The following is an 18,687-nucleotide window of genomic DNA, read 5'->3' as shown; positions in this document are numbered from 1 at the left end:
TAGATATCCATTGCTGCTTTACACTTGTCATATTCATTTTAAAAAAATAAATACACTTCAAAAAGACATTTTCTGAATGTCTAAAATGAATAAGAGTGCTGTCACCCTTTGGAATATAAAATACTGTACATGGGCCCTTTTTGTAGTCTAGGCCTGCTGCTCTTAGCACTGGAAGTCCTGGCAAGGCCATGCAGCTCAGAATGTCTGTCTTCTTTGTTTTTTTGTTTTTTCAGAGACCGCCTCTCCTGGAACCAATCTAAGACACAATCAAAGTGTTCTAACATGAAAGCTCAGTTCCTTCTTTTGATTGTCCACTTCTCTCCACGCTCATTTCTTTCTCTTATTCCTGGCTGATCCAGCAGCCATGTCTGGAAAAGATTCTGCTTAAAATAGAGGCACAGTCACCAAAGGGGTTATGCAAATTAACTCATTTACTGACAGCTCTGCTTTTGCTTCTGCAGAAAACTGAAAAAAAACCCTCTTAACAGAAAAAAAGAAAATATCTAGGAGTATGTCGTAAAATTCAGCTGATTTTATTGAGAACCTGAAAAGTTTGATAAAACAGAACTTGGAAAGTTTGTCTTTTTCCCCCCAAAACGTTGAAAAAGAACAAAAAAGCGAATGAAATGAATGAAACTGGATGACACACTCCCTTTTACTTTACAACACAATCCACAGCATTTATTACATCTACTAGTGAAGTTGATATGTGTTGCCTGCACTCTGCCATCTCATCAGGGATCCCTCTCAGTTTTGTGTGACCAGGATTGCAGAGTGATTAAATTCTAATAGCGGCATTTTAAAAAGTCCTGGGGGATTTTCTCCTGAGTCAACATGCCAGACCCTATTTCCTTCTCACTTAAAACAGCCTCTCAACACCTTAGCGACTCCAGCTATGGAAGATCTCCACATGGAGCTTGTGTAGATTCAGAAAACCCTGGAGGTGACCCTGCATGTGGCCTTATGTACACTAAAGGAACTCTAAAAACAAACTTCTTATTTTTCCCAAAACGTTAAATAGATATGTTACGTTTACTTTACCAAATAAAAAAGAATTACATCTATAGAAAACAGTTAGCAAAAAGTATTGAAGTAGTTTCTCCTATAAAGAGTCACTTTTGCTGATCTTAAGTAAGTTGGAAGACCCACTTCAATGAAAACAGTGCTTCAACAAGTTTTTCAGGCATTTTTTGATTATTGTTAATCAGGAGCAGATAAATAAGTACCATTTGAGACAGAGCTCATTTTTTATATAGAAAATACGCCGGGCGGGGCCACAAGGTCACTGCTAAGCTGCGCAGCAGGGAGGTTAGAGAGAGTGGGGTTACTCCACGCCAGCGGTACCGCCCACAAGTCAGAGGCTAATTTGTAAAAAACTACTGCCGCACTGCAGAAACGCTGTCCTAGAAAATGACACAAGTTTTTTAATTTGGGTTAGAAATAGCATTACCATCATTATAAAACCACTGGGAACACTTTTACAATACATAAAAAGATGATCAGAGTGGGTCTTTAAATGCTTTGCATTTTAGCAAAACACAGAAAAGTAGATTTAAAATAAACTCATTAGAAGAAATGAAGCTGACATAGTTAGCTGTGTAACAAACTTTTTACATGTTCTCCTGCACCATAGATCTGAAAATAACTGTGGCAAGGTAATGAATTTCTGAAATGTTCTTAACAAGTATCATATCCATCATCTGCACCAATGATATTTGGTATGGTAAGACATTCAAAGACAGGTACAAATAAATTAAACAAAACACACTAAATGAGGCCTGGAAAAGAAAGCATGGGAAATGACAGCACATAGGCCAAGGGAACACTGAAGGAGGATCATCTTCCTGCCAGTGTGGCAATCTTTCTCTTTCCTTTGACTGCATGGACAAAGTCAACAGAACTCTTTAGCCAAATGATTGGCCTCTGCTATTTTAGTGGCAGGATCCAGCCATGTGGCTTCTGAGTGCTGCTTTGGTTTTAAGGTTTAGCTGACCTTCATTTTGAACTCTTTGTACCTCACATTCAGATACTGTGAACACCACAGATTTTCACATTGTGTTATGGTTGTTTCATTTTGCTCGAAGATTGTGTGCTCCCTTGAACTTAGTTGCACTCAGATGGCTACAACAGAACCTTTGGAGTTTTCTAGGACAAAAAACATTTGCGGTTGCTTTTTCAGTCTGTTGTGGTGAAGAGAGAGCTGAGCCAGAAAACAAAGCTCTCAATTTACCGGTCGATCCTATAGTCATGAGCTCCGGGTCATGACCACAAGAACGAGGTCCTTAACCCTTATGTGGTGTTCGGGTCTGTGGGACCCGTTTTCATTTTTTATCAAAAGAAAAATGATACAATTAATTAATTTTTCAAACTCAGACTCACTGGCCTTGGCTCATTTTCTGTGAAGAACATATATCAGAATACATTTTTAATGACCACACACCGTATACCCCCCAACACATTTCTATTACATATAAGATGTTCGGGTCCACTGGACCCAGGGCTAATAGAAGTGTGGAAATTGACGTTTTTATGTACCTACACTCTGTCCTCCACCTGTCTGGGCCTGCTGTGTGTGTGTGGGTGTGTGCGTGTGTGTGTGTGTGTGTGTGTGTGTGTGTGTGTGTGACCAGTGAGAAAGAGAGAGAGAGAGTGGCAGAGAGAGAAAGATTCACTGTAAATGTGAGTTCTGTTTCTGCACCTGCGGTTCCCGCACAAGGTTGCAACATTGTTAGAATAATTCAAGCATCAACTCTGTTTGCTCTCGTTCTCCCGCACATTTGATCATTTGACTTTCTTGCGGGAATCTTTAATATCTCACATAGCAGATAAAGATCTGCTACAAATTGGAGGCGGGACACTATAAATATAGCTTTGCCAGTGTGGTTTCTTATCACAACTGATCAAAATGGCCAAAAGACTTTCTGCGCAGAGGGCCCTGGAATTGATTTTAGAAGAGAGAGACGTTTTTGAGGATGATGTAGAGGGAGACGATTCAGAAGAGGAGGTTTCAGAATTGGAGGATCACATTTCGGAAAATTCAGAGTCTGACAGTGACTCTGAAGAAGATGATTAGATTGGGGCGGCCGTGGTGCAGCGGTAGGGTGGTCGACCCCTGATCGTAAGATTGCAGGTTCAATTCCCGCCTTCCACGCCCATGAGTCAAAGTGTCCTTGGGCAAGACATTGAACCCCACCTTGCCTCTGGTGGTAGGCGGGCACCTGTGTTTGGCAGCGGAGCTGCCACCAGTGTCTGAATGTGTGAGTGAATGTGTGTGTGACTGGGTGAATGGGTCCGTGACTGTAAAGCGCTTTGTCCTTGTAGGAAGAAAGGCGCTATATAAGTATAAGCCATACCATTTAGATTGAGCATCAGCCAGTTCCAAAACAAAGCCATCAGCCAGGACCGGGCTGTCAGCAGCCAGGACCATGTGTTGTAAAGCCTAGTGGCTAGAAGGCCATGGGGCTGATGTGTTGTCTTGACAATAGGCTTACTCTGTGTTCAGCTTGTGTTGTGCACCTGAATGGGTTCAGTTTCTGTGTTCAAATAAATAAAAGTTAGTAGTTTTGAAAACCATTGCTTCACTTGAAAATTTGTTTCCACTCATATCTTGATTTTAATTGATTTTCTTTATCACGTTTTAAATAATGAGTTATGAATGTGATCTAACAAAGGTAAAGGGCAAATATTAACCAAATATACTGATTGTAATTGGATGAGGTAAACATCTGTCGAGTATTTTAACATCAAAGTGTTTGATTGTGAGGCATTAAAAACCACAACATGCAACGGGTCCACCAGACCCACGAACACTGGCTGAGTAACAACAATATGAACACCACACAAGGGTTAATACAAACTGCCGAAATGAGCTTCCTCCGTAGAGTGGCTGGTCACACCCTTAGAGATAGGGTGAGGCGCTCGATCCCCCGAAAAGAGCTTGGAGTAGAGCTGCTGCTCCTTCATGCCAAGAAGAAACAGTTGAAGTGCCACGGGCACCTGGTCCAGATGTCTCCTGGACGGCTCCCTGGGGAGGTGTTCTGGGCATGTCCCACTGGACGGACGCCCCGGGGAAGACCCAGGACACGCTGGAGAGATGACGTCTCTCGGCTGGACTGGGAACTCCTCGCAGTCTCTCCAGAGGAGCTGGAGGAAGTGGCCGGGGCCAGGGGAGTCTGGGCAGCTTTGCTTAGACTGCTGCCCCAGCATCCCGCTCTCGGATGAGTGGAAGAAGATGGATTGATGGATAGGTTGATGGATGAATGGATGTATAGATGCATGGATGGATGGATGGATGGATGGATGGATGGATGGATGGATGGATGGATGGATGGATGGATGGATGGATAAAACTTAATGTAAGAAGTTAGAATTGTAAACCTTGTTAATTTTTTAATAGTATCATACTCATTACATGTTTGGTGTGTTGTGTATTATAACAGAGAAATTGTACAAATTTTCAAAAGTTGTTCTTAGTGGCAAGACCATAAGGGATCTGCAAAAAAATGGAAAACACATTTTTTTCTTCTAATTTTCTAAAAAGTTTTCTAAAAAACTTAATCTAATTTCTAATTTATCTAGTCATTTTAGTGAGTTAAATTTTCCATTATGCTTCACAGACTCAAACACTTTACTTTTCATTTTCAGCGTTTCTGTTAAGTCTGTTCTAGGTGCAAAATTTAAATGTGCATTTTTGTAGCACTTGCTTTAGCACACATCTCTTTTTTTCAGAGTAAGCAAGGCTATATTTTAATTTCCATGAACTAAACTGACTAAAGCTAAAGGGTTGGTCCTCCAGTTGTCTACCGAGTCGGTGCTTCCACTTACTTGACCCTTGTGCTATCTTAGGCACTTTAACGTTGGGAGTTGGGTCATCTAGACCCACTAGACAGTGCACTGAACCTTTTTTCTTCAATTATTTGTGAACCTCACTGGTGACCATGGATTACATGAAATCCTCTCCACCTTTATCGCCTTTGTCATGGTAGGGAGAACACGTCAATGTAAGGGTGGGGTCATCTAAGACAGCACAAGGGTTACAACTATAAGGTATTATTACCGGTCATATTACAGTACATCACCAGCCCTAAAATGTGTCACATTATATCAAAATCTGGTTCTGCAGATTATAGAGACAGTAATATGGGATTACCTTTTAACAGCACAAGTAATCTGTAATGTATTGTAGTTTAAAAGTACCTTGCACTGCCCTAGTCGTAACATACATGTTGTTTTTACCTGCTAGGATTTCTATGGACACGTTTTTAAAAGCATGACCTTCTATAACAAATAAGCTTTCATCCCAGTAGGTCTTGCAGCTTGTTGGCGAGTGTTTGCTGGATCTTAGATGTTGCTGTGACTATTTAGTTGGATGTTCAGACTGAAGCACAGACGGACAGATTTGCAGATGAGGTTACAGGTGGGTATACATCTAAATCTGAATACAAATGGACTGGATACATGTAAAATAAAAAGGAATTTTTCTACATGTTTAAAAGTATACAAAAAAATTCACAAACTACTCCTTAGCTATTCTTCTTTACAATACAGTACATGTATACGTTTAGTCTCATTATTCCTGTCTTTTCACATAGGAATAATAGCAACATCATCTCAGAGAACACCCTGCACACTCCTCTTCCAGTGTTATGAGGATTATGTCCTGTGTGCAGCGAACATTAGCATGATTGTGCATTGAAGCAACGGAAAAATCCAAAGTGTTTGATCTACACCCATCGTGGTGCTTTCCCAAGCTGAAACTCAAGACTGAGACGCCTGTCATGGTGCTAACATCTCAGACATCTTGTTTTGAAACTTCCCACGAGCAACAACACAGCATCAGTTATCTACCATCCATTGGCCTGGTTTAGACAATGTATGCCTTTCCTCCATGTGACTTTAATTGAATGATTATATGTAATTCAATAAGCAATCGAAGGGCAGTGCGCGTGAGTTTGAGGCGTAAAGCAAAAGAGCACTTGTGAGTGACTCCTTTGTCCATGACCCTCCATCAGCTACCTTACAGTCGGAATCACGCGGACCGATCGGACTCTGGCCAGCACCTCTGCGTAGACCCCTTCCCTCTAATTTCCTTGGCCACCAATTTTAGGAACCATGCAGTTTGCAGGTTTCAAACTTGGGTTTGCTCTGTCTTGTGTTTGCCATGTGAGCCTCTATCTTTAGAACAGTCCAAACCAGACAAAACATCACAATGACTGTGTCTCTCAGAGGAACTTTTAACATATTTTTAAATCAAGCTTCACAAAAATTTACAATTAGTTGGTAAATATAGGAAATTTGAAAAAGCAGTACAGTATGAAAGTGTTGTGGAATACCTCCAAATTTATACACAACTCCTCCCTAGAATTTCATTTTATCTATGCATCCACATTAATGTCAGAGATGTTTACCGTCAATCTGCAATAGCTCAAACTCGGCTGGCAAAGACTGGCACGATCATAAAGGAAATACTGAACACTAAAGCTTCACCATGAAGCAAAGAAACCATTAAAAAAATTAACTCAAGTCTACTAATTCTCAGAGTAAATCAAGTCTCCAGTGGAACTGAAGTCTACAAAAGACTGAAGGGTTAAAAGCCTTTAAATTAATAAGTGAGTCAAAAAAAAGATTAGTAGGAAATTGCTCATCTGTAATGCAGGACTGTAGAAGTGTCAGAAAAGTGTCACAAGTCACATTTGCAGATCCGTCTGTAGACAGTAGTGTTATCCAACATGTGTCTTTAATGCTCGATCAACCCACACGCCAGATGTCATGATGTTTAAGACACTCTGTTCTCAGCTTTTTGCCAAAAAAACCCACAAATCTATGATAATAGAATGCTGCACAGTAGAAGTCTGCAGTCAGAACTTAGTTATAAAACACTGTTGTTAATCGCTTGAGTCTTGTTTTGATTGTTTCTACTTTTTATCTGACCGTGGCTGTGATCAGCACCATCTTTCTTTTCTCTATTACATCCATCACTTGTTCCATAAGGAAGGTGTTTGGGAAAAATTTGCAGCTATAGGAAATTAGATTTTTTTGTTTACAGTTTTCACTCCAGGAAACCCTGGAATTTAATAAAAAAAATTACTTTAATTTAGCATGCTACACACCCACATGCACACATTCAGAAATAAAAACGAATTGATCTGCCAAATCTAAATCTAAGGCAACGCACTGCCAAAAGAGTAGAAACACAAATTTGTAATGATTAATCAGTTTTGTATCAAAACCACTGATTCAATTTCTATGCAACAATACTCTCTTTACCAAATATACTGCTTATGTACCAAGACTGAAAATGAACACTAAATCACGACACAGTTTCAAAAACTGACGATGAGTTGATTACATGATTAGTTAAAAGCAAAGAAAATCAAAACAGTAACAACTGAATTTTCAGCCAGTAAAGTTTCCTCCAATTTTTTCTGTTTCTTTTTGTATAAAGACAAGAAAACACTAACAGAAACACAATAGGACAAGGGTGTTCATATTTTTTTCAAAGAGGGCCAGATTTGGTGAGGTGAAAATGTGTGAGGGTTAATCAACAGGCTTATATTCTTTAAACCCTTTCATACAACATTAATGCTATTGAAATATTTTATGACTTTTTTTGCATTGGAATACTTTTCTTATCTTTACACAGAAGAGGAAAAAAATTTAGCTAAAACGTTTTTAGCTAAATTTATTTAAATGTTGTATTTGAGACCAGAAATAAAATGAAGTTAAAGTCTGTCTGGAAAATATAAACTTTTATCAACATTAGATCAGGGTTCACACGAAATGATAGATATTATTCACTGTTACCGGTAAATGCTCACTGTAAACTTCTAAATGTAGTAATCTTATTCAGAAGTACAAACTATTATGGTTTTGATCAGAGAAACAAATAAATATGTTCCCCTCATTTGGGCCTGCTCGTGTTCTGTACTGAGGGGTGTCAGATATGTCCGTGCTTTCGCCGCAAGAAATTTAAACCCCAATCTTTTTTCCTTCAACTGTCTCTCAAAATCAAATGAAATGTCCCCAACTTTCCTTTTTAATTGTTTATAGTCCACATTTTAAAATCAGATAGAAAGTGTCATAGAAGGGTCCCGCCACAGTGCTGCCACAGGTTCACAAGTCAATTTACAACAGTAAATTCCAATAAATTCCAATTTTGAAAGAAAAATATTTAGTTTTTTGATGTGCTGATTTTAAAGCGTTGTCGCCATTTCACAGCAACTTTATTCACTATTAATACATTTACATTTGGAATTAAGCCCATCACAATCAAGAAATTGGACGCAGTCTTTAGAAAGTGCAGTGTTTGCATATTAACGATCTTATGACAGGAGCCTGCAGGGCGGTGGAAATTTCAACCCATGGGCCAGACTTTGGACATGTCTATTGTAAACCATTTTGTAATGATATTTTTTAAACTTTTTTTTTAACCATTGGTTATTTTATAGTTGAAAGGTACCCTTAAAGACATTTAGATACAGAGGGAGAGAAGAATAAATAATCACTACATTTTGATGAGCTGACAAATCTATTTATTAACAGTAGTAGTAGTAGTAGTCTTTTTATTTTGGACTAGTGAAACCAGGTGTAAAATAACAAAATAAGACACAAACGAGTTGTAACAAATAACAACCAGCTCAGCAATATTAAACTGTTTACATTAACTCTAACTACTTTCTACTTACTTGAATTTTAGTCAAAATGAATTGCTCTCCTAAATTCTCCCTACACTGTCCTATTTCTGGTCTTTTGATCCCTTTTAAGTGTTTTTTTTTAATGTTGCTAGGCTTCTAATACCAACTTAATTACTTAACTAGTATATGTCTGTTAGTTTGTTAGTCTTCTAAGAGGGCAATTGGCTTTATTATTTCATTAATATGTTTTGCTTAAAAGATAGTTACAACTGTAATTTGTTCATTCCTCCTTAAGGAACCAGCTAGTTAACGTCCTGACCGATTGTCATTAGTTTCAGGTAATTCTTTTATGTATTTAGCTCATAGTTTTTAAGTTTTCAATGCATTTTCCTTTAAGCCATGAATAACTAATGAAAGCAGCACAGCAGACAGAGCTAAGGCATTGTTAAAGGTGCTTTGGGAGATGTCGGCATTAATCAGGCTGTGAACTAATATTGTCCTGTGATGGTTCTGCAGGGGTGAGTGGGACTCCTACTCTCTGCAGCTGTTCGAGAGAGGACAAGGCATCTGTTCAACGAGTGTCCTCCGAAATTAAGTGTAGGCAGCATGACTCTGATTAGATGCCATGTGAAAGAGCCTCTTTCTCATCTTAACAAGAACATTCCTCCCAATCATGAGTAAAAGTACATCTCTGTTTGTCTCAGAGGCAACCTTGTCGTTTGGGTCAGAGACTACCTGGGAGTCTGAGACACACGACAACCATGTGACACATCTGGAAGAGGCTCAGTGCTCATATTAGCATTAGTGTTAAGATTGAAAGACACTGACAGAGTTAAAATAGATTACTAGTCATAAAAAGTTAATGTCCAAAAAACTGTTTTAATGTAACAAAAAAGTGAAAATGTTCATACAGGTTTTTGATCTTCTTCTTTCCTCTAACAGAATATTCAGTGAAGCACTGGGGTTTTCTAAGATCATTGGAGCAGGAAGTTTGCTAACCAACAGCTCGGGCACTCATCACTTGGTCAGAATCTTTTATGAGACAGCCACAAAACCAAATCCAGATATTGCATCATGGGTTTTTGAGCATTACTGAGTGCCAATACAGCAAGAGAGCCAGACAAAACACAAGTATTGAAATGTCAAGATCTTCAAACCCAACCAGAGGCCAGTGGTATTTTATAGACAAGAAAACAATGGAAAATTTAAATTAAACTCACTTTTCCAGTCACATCTCTTGTTAAAATATGCAAGCAGAGCAACTGTTTAGACCAGTTGTATACTGCTGGTTTAATAACAGTCAAATTAGGTGAAGCTCTCCTCACAAATTATTGGAAAAACCTATAAATGTTATGAAATCTAAGCTTTGTCTGGTCTGCCATGATGAGCTTCTTGTTTGTTTGTTTATTGTTAACTTGAAAGATATTTCATGAATGTCGGCTTTATCATGCTAGCGCCTGTTTCAGATAGTTACGCAAATGTTGTTGACAGTTTTACGTGTCACCGTCATGGGTTCAAAATGTTGCAAGCCCATTTACAACAAAAGTTGTGCTGATTTATAAACAACAACAGACCACAACTGCTGTTAATGTATTAAACGGGCCAGTGGATCTCATACCTTTGAACCAAAATCTTCAAAATTTCAGATGCGGTCCAGAGGTTTTCACACAAAACCAACTCACAAAGCGTATGGTTGTGGTAAACAATTTGAGTAAATGCAATTTGTAAAATTATAACTGCCGTCCAAAGAAAAAGAAAATCATAAACAAATAAAGTCTTTGAAAACTCACATGCAAAGGGACAAAAAGAAATTCAACAGTATAAAGTCTCAGGGCAGGAAGCCTTCTATAAAGTTATATTTCATTCCAACTGGTGAACCACTTAAAAATCTAAAGCCCATTTTGGCATTAAGTCTTTAAATTCAAGGACTGACTCATCCAAGGTGAGTTTGTCTTTCTGTTAACAGGGAAGATCTTAGTGTTAATGTCTGTTTTGACACATTTTTTTCTTTTCATACTTTAGATGTTAAAAACAAATTTGAATTTGGATTTAAACCTGGAATTAGCTTACTAATTAAACTTCCAATAGAAAATGTTAACATAGGCTGTAAAAATTGAAAAAAAAAGAAGAAAAAAACCATCTTCAGAGAAAAACATAAAAATGAGTTTCCTTTTTTTAAGGTTATGTTTAATTAGAAAATCCAAGTTTCTTTAAGATTTTGAGAAAATGACCGGTTACATTTAGAAGCAGCCAAAGAGACATCAATTATTATAAGCAGTGGAGGATTGCCTTGGTTTGACAAATTCAATGGAAAATTCCAAACTTGGTTTCTCAAATAGGGAAAGGTGGGTCAGTGCCAAAAAATATGTAAGCCAAGGGACTTGACTGAAGAAGGAAGAGAATTTAATCTGAAGAACAGATTGAGGTTAGTCGAGTTTAGGGTGATGGCTAAACAAATCAAAGGAAATAGTCAAAAGCAGACTCCCAGAATCAGAAATGAATCACTTATTATGTTTCTGAATGAGGCGATGTTCTGGATACAAATTTACAAATTCATACAGCAGAGAAATCTTTTTATTTCAATTAAGATATAAAAGTCATAATGAATACTGGCCCTACTTTTCCTGTTTTTGAAGTAAATGTGGCTAAAAATAATCCTTTAATCTATGTATTTAAATAAGGCTCCACATTAAAAATAATCTGTCAGAATAAAAGCATAACTTTAGCATTCAAGTGTAAACATTTAGAACTGGATGATTAAGTGCAGCTTAATACTTTTTACAACCTGTTTTAAGAGAAGAACTTATTTTCTAATTACCTCTCATAGTACAAAGTAGCTGTTTAACAGTTTTTTCCTTGCATTTTTAATTTAGTGCTGCAGCAAATATCTTAACTGGGTGTCAAGTCTTGCCTGAAGGGATGCTGGTTTAGCACGCTAGCTCTGTCAAAATCAAGTCTGACAACAATATGAATAAAGTTGCCTTAATGTGTTTTTGTTGAGGTCATTTAGAAAGAAATGAGCAAAAAAATGTCCAGTTTTATCTCAAATTCAGTTCGTAGGTTTTCTGCATTTTAGAAGGTAATGCACAGCTCTATAGTCTTAGGCATGCGTGAGGTTGGTTTAAAAATTCAAACGTTCACCCACAAAGTTTTCAGTTTCACTAATTCTCCACAGGAGATTTGACAGAAACTTTAGTTGCATAACTAATACCTATTAAAGCTTTAATGTTTTTTTGCAGAAACATTTTCTCCCAATGCAGATGCAATGAATGCATCCTGCTGCACAGGTTGCTGACATCTGTCAGTCCTGCCCAGTTTATATTTTTTGTTTTTTTACTCTTTTGGTATCGTGGACTCTAAATACATCTGCGACACTTTTGTAAAAAATACCTTGTTTCTCCAACAGAATTAAAATGAAAAAAGCACAGACAAGGAAAACACTGAAGTTCCATCTTTCCTGTCTTCTAAGACCTCACAAGAAAGACAAAAGAGATGTACAAAAGGAAAAATAAAGCACATTTTAGTAAAACTTGTGATTTCATTTAAGTGTTTTCCCAGTTTTTTCCTATAGTTTTGATTTCACATCCCTTCAGTGATCTTTTTCCACTGAGAACAGCAGATTTTTTTCTTTCACCTTCATATATTTCTTTCCATTCCTAGAAATGCTGTGTTTGTAGATTCAGGAAAAAAACTGTTTCAGTGAAATTTTCCGAAACTTTATGGAGTCTTTCCTGATACAACATTCACATCTGGCTTGGCAATGCACATTAAAGTGATAGCTTCCAATGGAAAATCTATGTAAACCCATATAAAAGTGCGTTTTGGGATTCTGTGTTCAAAATTATTGCGTTCACGTGTTGCTACGCAAGTTTTTCAAACCGTTTACTGGCTCTACAAACAAAACGAAAAGCCATTGAATGCACGTTCAATTGAAAGTTAAACCAGTTGAACTTTGACCTATCATGGACTCAGATTAGGTGGTGACATATGGATGTCGTCCCTTTTAATTCATGGAAGTGCCAACCATTTGAAAATTGATCATGAAGGACAAATCAATATTTGCGGTTTGTGGCCAGCCAGAATTATGACACCAAGTCTGTTATTTATCGGAACAGAGCTGTGAAAGAAAAAGCCTGGATCAAGATTCCCAACATGCTTCAACATTTTGTGCCAAACCTCTTCCAGCTGTAGGTACATGTGCTAGTATCACGTAGTGACAGTGCAGTGTGAACACCATATTATTTGCAACATCTTTTCTCCTCAGCATAAATGCACCAGTTATTATTTTTGCATAACATTTTAATTGGAAAGTGTTTTGCTGATGAAGGCTTTACTGATAATGTTCTTGTGCTGTCCCCCCCCAAACAGAGGCTGCAGTGATAGAGGCAGCTTGGTCAGTCAGTTACCCATGTTGTCCTCCTGATCCACCTCCTTTAAAGTAAGTTCTCTATTGGATTAAAGATGGCCTGAGGGTTGAGTGGCCAGCGGTAACCTGAACAGAGGGGAAAAGGGGGTCAGGCAACTGTTTCAAGTGAAAGTGGAATTTTTGGGCATCTGTGTTTGTTTGTAATTGGGCATGTTTGGGACTGAGTCTAACATCCTGGAGAGCCTAAGGGTAGGGCAGAGGTTAGTCATTGTAGCCGTGGCCCACACTGCACTCATGCCCAAAACAGTTTCATTTCTTTCTAATAAAGCTGAGCAACTTTAGATCAATACATTCCTCAGATGTGAGAAAATAAGTGGCATATTGACTCCATCTACTCACAAATGACATAAAGTAAAAATGTAAAAGATGGCCACCATGTTATCTCTAATATCTGATGTTTTAGCAAAGAGTAAAAACAGTGTCTTTAGAAAAAAACATATTTTTAGATACACACTGGATTTAAAAGTAAGCATGCTGACACAGGACAGCACAGAGCTACAGGACCTGCCTCCTATGGTCCACCTCTGAAACTTAGCGGGTGAAAGGTTATTGCTGTGACAGTGCCGGCTCATCTGAGGGTCTCTCTTTACCCCAAAAGCAAAACACTCGAGGGTAGAATGGTGGGCTTGTCTGGCCACCCCAACCTGACTCCCCAGGATCCCAGGGAGAGCCCAGGATCAGGGATCTCCCCTTGCACAAATACAGACAGGGTCGTGGGTCATCAGGCGAGCTCACACGAGGCTTTCATCCTGTGGAAGCTCATTTCAGGGGAATGTGGCTCATTCTCCATCTAGATAGGAGTCCTCTCTGAGCCCCAAGTGGCAGCGCTGAACCCGGGATTGACAGATTTGTTCTTTCAGACCCGTTTGTTTTGTTTGGAGCCTGCATCTATGTGGACATCACTTGGCTGGGTCCAGACACTGCTGTGGGAAGATCAAGGGGGGTCAGGACACTCATGATATTCTGTTACAATCCAAACACTTACTAAAACTGTATCAAACACCCATGCAGAGGATGGCCAAAGAAAACAAAAACAAGGTTGCAGTTGTATTTTTAGTTGACTGAAAACTATTCTAACTGTATCCTGAGCAGATGTGTGAATGTTCTTGCTTGCCTCATGTCTTGTCTAATTAAGCAATTTAGTTCTAAGTAGTTCATTAAAACACATCTTCCATCTGCGAAAAATGTGCTAAATCAGCACCAACATGTAGATTGAACAGAAACTTTTATTAGGCTTTAATCAGAAGTACTTAGCATGATCTAAAAGGGCGGATATGTAAACACCCTTGTTGGTAAAAAAACACAAAAAAGTCAGCATGTCGTCAAATGCTCCAACCAGGAAACAATTAACACAAGCCAAAGGAAATGCATCATATTTGGAGACTTGATGCATTTGATTTTACCTGCATGTGCATAAAACAACCAGAAATCTGCCCCATACATGTCCAGAAAGGACATTTACTTTTCAGCAATTGCAATAATATGTTGCAAACTGTAAGATGTCATCATAGGGGATTTAATGATAATCTAAAAGTAACTGCACATCTCAATAGATTGTCGGGCTAAATTACAGCCAATTAGTGCAATCTTTTAACAGAATCTGACACCAATTAATTTAGCATTGTGAGACTCCGGTTATCTTTACTGCCCTCCAAGTTTGTGTTCTGGCCTCCACAGTAATACTTAATATGCCTTTTAGCTGTTGTTTAATGACCTTCATTAAAAAGACATTTACCACATTTACATGGAAATGTTTTCTCTTCTTTTTTTTGGAGGACGTTTCCACATTAAGAGTAAAAGGGAGAGTGAGATTTTTAAGTCCCTGACCGTTAAGCCTCGTCTCCCAAAGAATGTCTGAAGCTACGTTTCGCCCTCGGCAACGTTTGTTCGAGCAGCCAATTTCAATGAAAAGTCTATGTAAAAGTGCGAATTGGTGCATTTCGGGCTTCTTGCATTCAAAACTCTCGAATTCACGCATTGCTACTCAAGTTTTTATGACCATTTTTGGGCTCTATGAACAAAATACACGACCATTGAACGAGTGTGGAAAGTTAAATCAGGGTAAACTTTGACCAATCAGGGACTCGAATTTGAGATTGGCACCACTACAGCATCTCACACCCAACCTTTTCCAACTGCAGGTACATGTGCTAGTATCAGGTAGTGACAGTCCAGTGTATATGTTAAAATTTGATTCTACATTTCCAGTCTAAATGTAGAATCAAATTTAAACAATCAGGTCCCTTAAACTTTGCCCCATGTTATAGAAACAACTCTATGAATACATGAACATACATTAACATTTTAAAGTCATAGTGTCATCACCCCACATAAGTTCTTACACTACCGTCTGACTTTTTGCTTTTTATCCTTAGTCTTAGCATATGCATAATTGCAATTTTAAAGAACTTCAAAGTATGCTTTTACTATAATACATATATGTAAATATTGGTGGAATTGTTTGGAACTGGACTTAAAGGTACTAGACTTGCAAACATGATTTGGGCGGCTCTATGTTTAGCATTTTTGCTATTTAATAAAAGGAGTAAAATTAGGGTCAGAGTAGACTTTTTAGAAGGAATTCTAAAAAATAGATAAAAAAGATAAACTGTCAGGTAGTTAAAAGGTAGAAAGCACTGCTGACTTCTCTAAAGACAGAATATTTTGTTGTGACCTCAGTGCAAATTAGGATTATTTCGCTGGTTCAAGAACTGTAGGTGCCTCTGTCACCAACATCATGATAGTTGACAATGTCTGCAGATGATGGAAGAATTATGTAATCAAAAGCTTGAAAATTCTACTAAAACATCCTCCAAATAAAAGATGAGAAGAGCTTTTCAGAGTTAAGAGGTGAAATGTCTTGTTTAGTCCACAACCTGGCCTCAATTTCCCTGAGCAGCATCCCACCTGTTGAAAATCAAACTGAACGCAGAGAGACCTCACAACAAGCTGCCTGCAGTCAGCCCAAGTGAGATGAGGTTTGGGTAAAAAAAAAAAAAGCATTGAAGTTCAACAGACAAGAGCAAGAGACAACTATGTTCTGGTAATGATATTGAATGTCTCTTTTTTTCATCTAAAAATAATGTCCCAGCAAACAGAAAACCCAAAATTAAATAGTTATAATGACAGAATATCGTCAGTTTAACTGTTATAATTCCTGAAGAACAGGAAATTTAGGAGTTTTTGCTTTTTGGTTTACCATTAAAGTTACAATTAACATTAATGCTAGATGCTTCAACTATAGATAATAATAATAAAAAATATTGAATCTGATTGGGATCTAGCTAAAAAAAAATGTAAGGAAAATAATTGGCCCTTTTAAAAAAATCACAGAAAATTTAAAAGTTGGTCTTTAACTTTCAACCATAATAATGCAACTGATACGATTCTTAAAATTGCAAATTAGAAGCATGCAAAAAGTTTAAGATTTGCTATTTGGACAATTCAAACATTTTAAACTTTCACATTTGCAGATAAATACAACCATTCAGGTAAAAGTTTTGTCCCAATGAATAACTTCAAAAGTGAAACATCCCAACAATAAATAAAATAAAACACAAATCAATGAATGACGTTTTTTATGCAGTAAAATATCTTTTAACAAGAATTTGCCAGCAAAACTAAAAAGAAAAGTCTCAGTTGGAGTAAATGTTAGGTTTTTTTTCTCTGTCTGCTGCTTCAGTGCTGCACAGAGGCTCCCTCTTCTCTCATGGGTTAACTCTCCTCATGTACAGCTGAGGGATGAGAACAGAACAGCATCCTCTCTGTCTGCATCTTCCCTGTCCTGTTGATTCAATTACACATCAGTACAACCGCTGCGTCTTTTTTCTCTCCTCTCATGTCTGTTTAATTTGATCAGAGAATCTGCTGATGCTGTGTGCCCAGCTCATGTGAAAATAATTTCAAAGTACGCATTAAAAAAAAGGGTGTCCCCTTTTCTCCCTGGCGTGCATAACAAAAAAACTTGATGTGTTTGTCAGTTATCAGACAGCTCCCCTTCTGATAATAATGTGCTTGCACAAACTTCAGTGGGGAACTGCAGCTGCAGTCTGCAGGCAGCGGGGATAGTGAGTCACCAGCCTTTACGTTTGTACCATGAATGTGGGTTCAAAAAAAGGGTCCATTCAAACCACATGCAAATAAAAATCAACACAACAGCATCTCCAGGTCCCAACTTTTTCTTACCATGGCAACAGATTTACACATTTATCATTGAAGGAACAAAACACCTGACAAACCATAACCATATGTAACTGAGGTCTGTTAAGTTTTGTGAAGGGGGCCACCGCCAATGTATAACTGAATGAAACAAAAGCATTGAAATAAAAAAATGTAAAAAAACATATAAAATTTGACACTTTTTTGCACAAATTTTAAAACCCTTGAAGCCTAATAATGCAAATACATCAAACTTCTGCTCCAAAATGTTGCATCTACTTAAAAGCAAAAACACAAATTACTTTCTTTTCACATAGTTGAAAATAAATCAAGGGATCAAGGGGTTAACACTCTTTTATAAAATGGCACTGAAATGCATTTTTAGGATAAGCAATTATTTTGTAAAGAAGTGTTGATGTTTGTTTTTGTGTTTTAAAACTATAAACACACAACAACAATATTTTGACCAGATTAAAAATTCTGCTATCCCTGAACGTGATAATGCAATAATCTCTAAGGAAGTTTAGATTTCACTAAAAAAATTAAAATTATAGTTTTAACTTGAACTATTACTAAATCAAGATTGTGGTATTTCATTTGGCCATAAAGTACATTCTAATAAAATCACAAATGCTTAAAAAGGAAAATCAAAACTCTTTTATTACTATTTCTGTGTGTAAATAAAAAAATCCAGTTTCAAGTTTAGTCACTTAGATTGATGTTACATTTTATGAATTAACAATTGAGTTTAGAGGTTGTGTTTAAATGTATTTGTTGAATCCTTTTGTAAATGCTTTTTATAAATAAAATAAACAGGTTTTCTGTTGCACCAGCTACATGTCTGCATTTTTTATTGTTTGTTCATTACAAAAAGCAACGTGAACTAAACAAAATTTACTTTTTTGTGGAAAAGTGATTTTGAAAGGCGTAAAATAGGCCAAATGTGACAATGAAGACGGTGAAATGTTTAATTAGAGTAAGATTACGATGATCCATCTGCACAGCAAAAATAAAATCACACAAGAAACAAAAATTCTCTTGTAGTTTTGAACTGACTTTTGGCTAACACGTTTCCAGGTTTTTCATTTCCCAGGTTTTTTCTGTCACATGTGGGACAAAAACAGCATCATTTTCTCCTGTCTCTGGCAGGCATCTCTCACAAGGAACTGCTTTGTGCCAACATGGAGCCCAAACTCTGAGCGGCAGCATCAGCGCAGACCCTCTCCCCTCAGCACTCTTTATACCTGCTTCCCGCTGGAAGTTAAACAGACACAGTTTAGTGAAGTGTAAATGGGTGATGAATATCTGTGACAGCTGAGGCTCTACCCTGTGGCACTGGAGTGGTTTATATTAAGTGAGTCCTGCATGTGCATTACTTTAATTGATGAGAACGTTTCAATCATGTTTGTGTAGCTTTGTGGAAACTTTGAAGTTTCTTTTTCTTAAATTTAACATTGCTATCCAAGAATA

The sequence above is a fragment of the Oryzias latipes genome, chromosome 6, assembly GCF_053564925.1.
Source record: "Oryzias latipes strain Hd-rR chromosome 6, Olatipes_Hd-rR_3.1".
In the NCBI taxonomy this organism is placed as follows: domain Eukaryota; kingdom Metazoa; phylum Chordata; class Actinopteri; order Beloniformes; family Adrianichthyidae; genus Oryzias; species Oryzias latipes.
Note: the sequence above shows the minus strand (reverse complement) of the source record.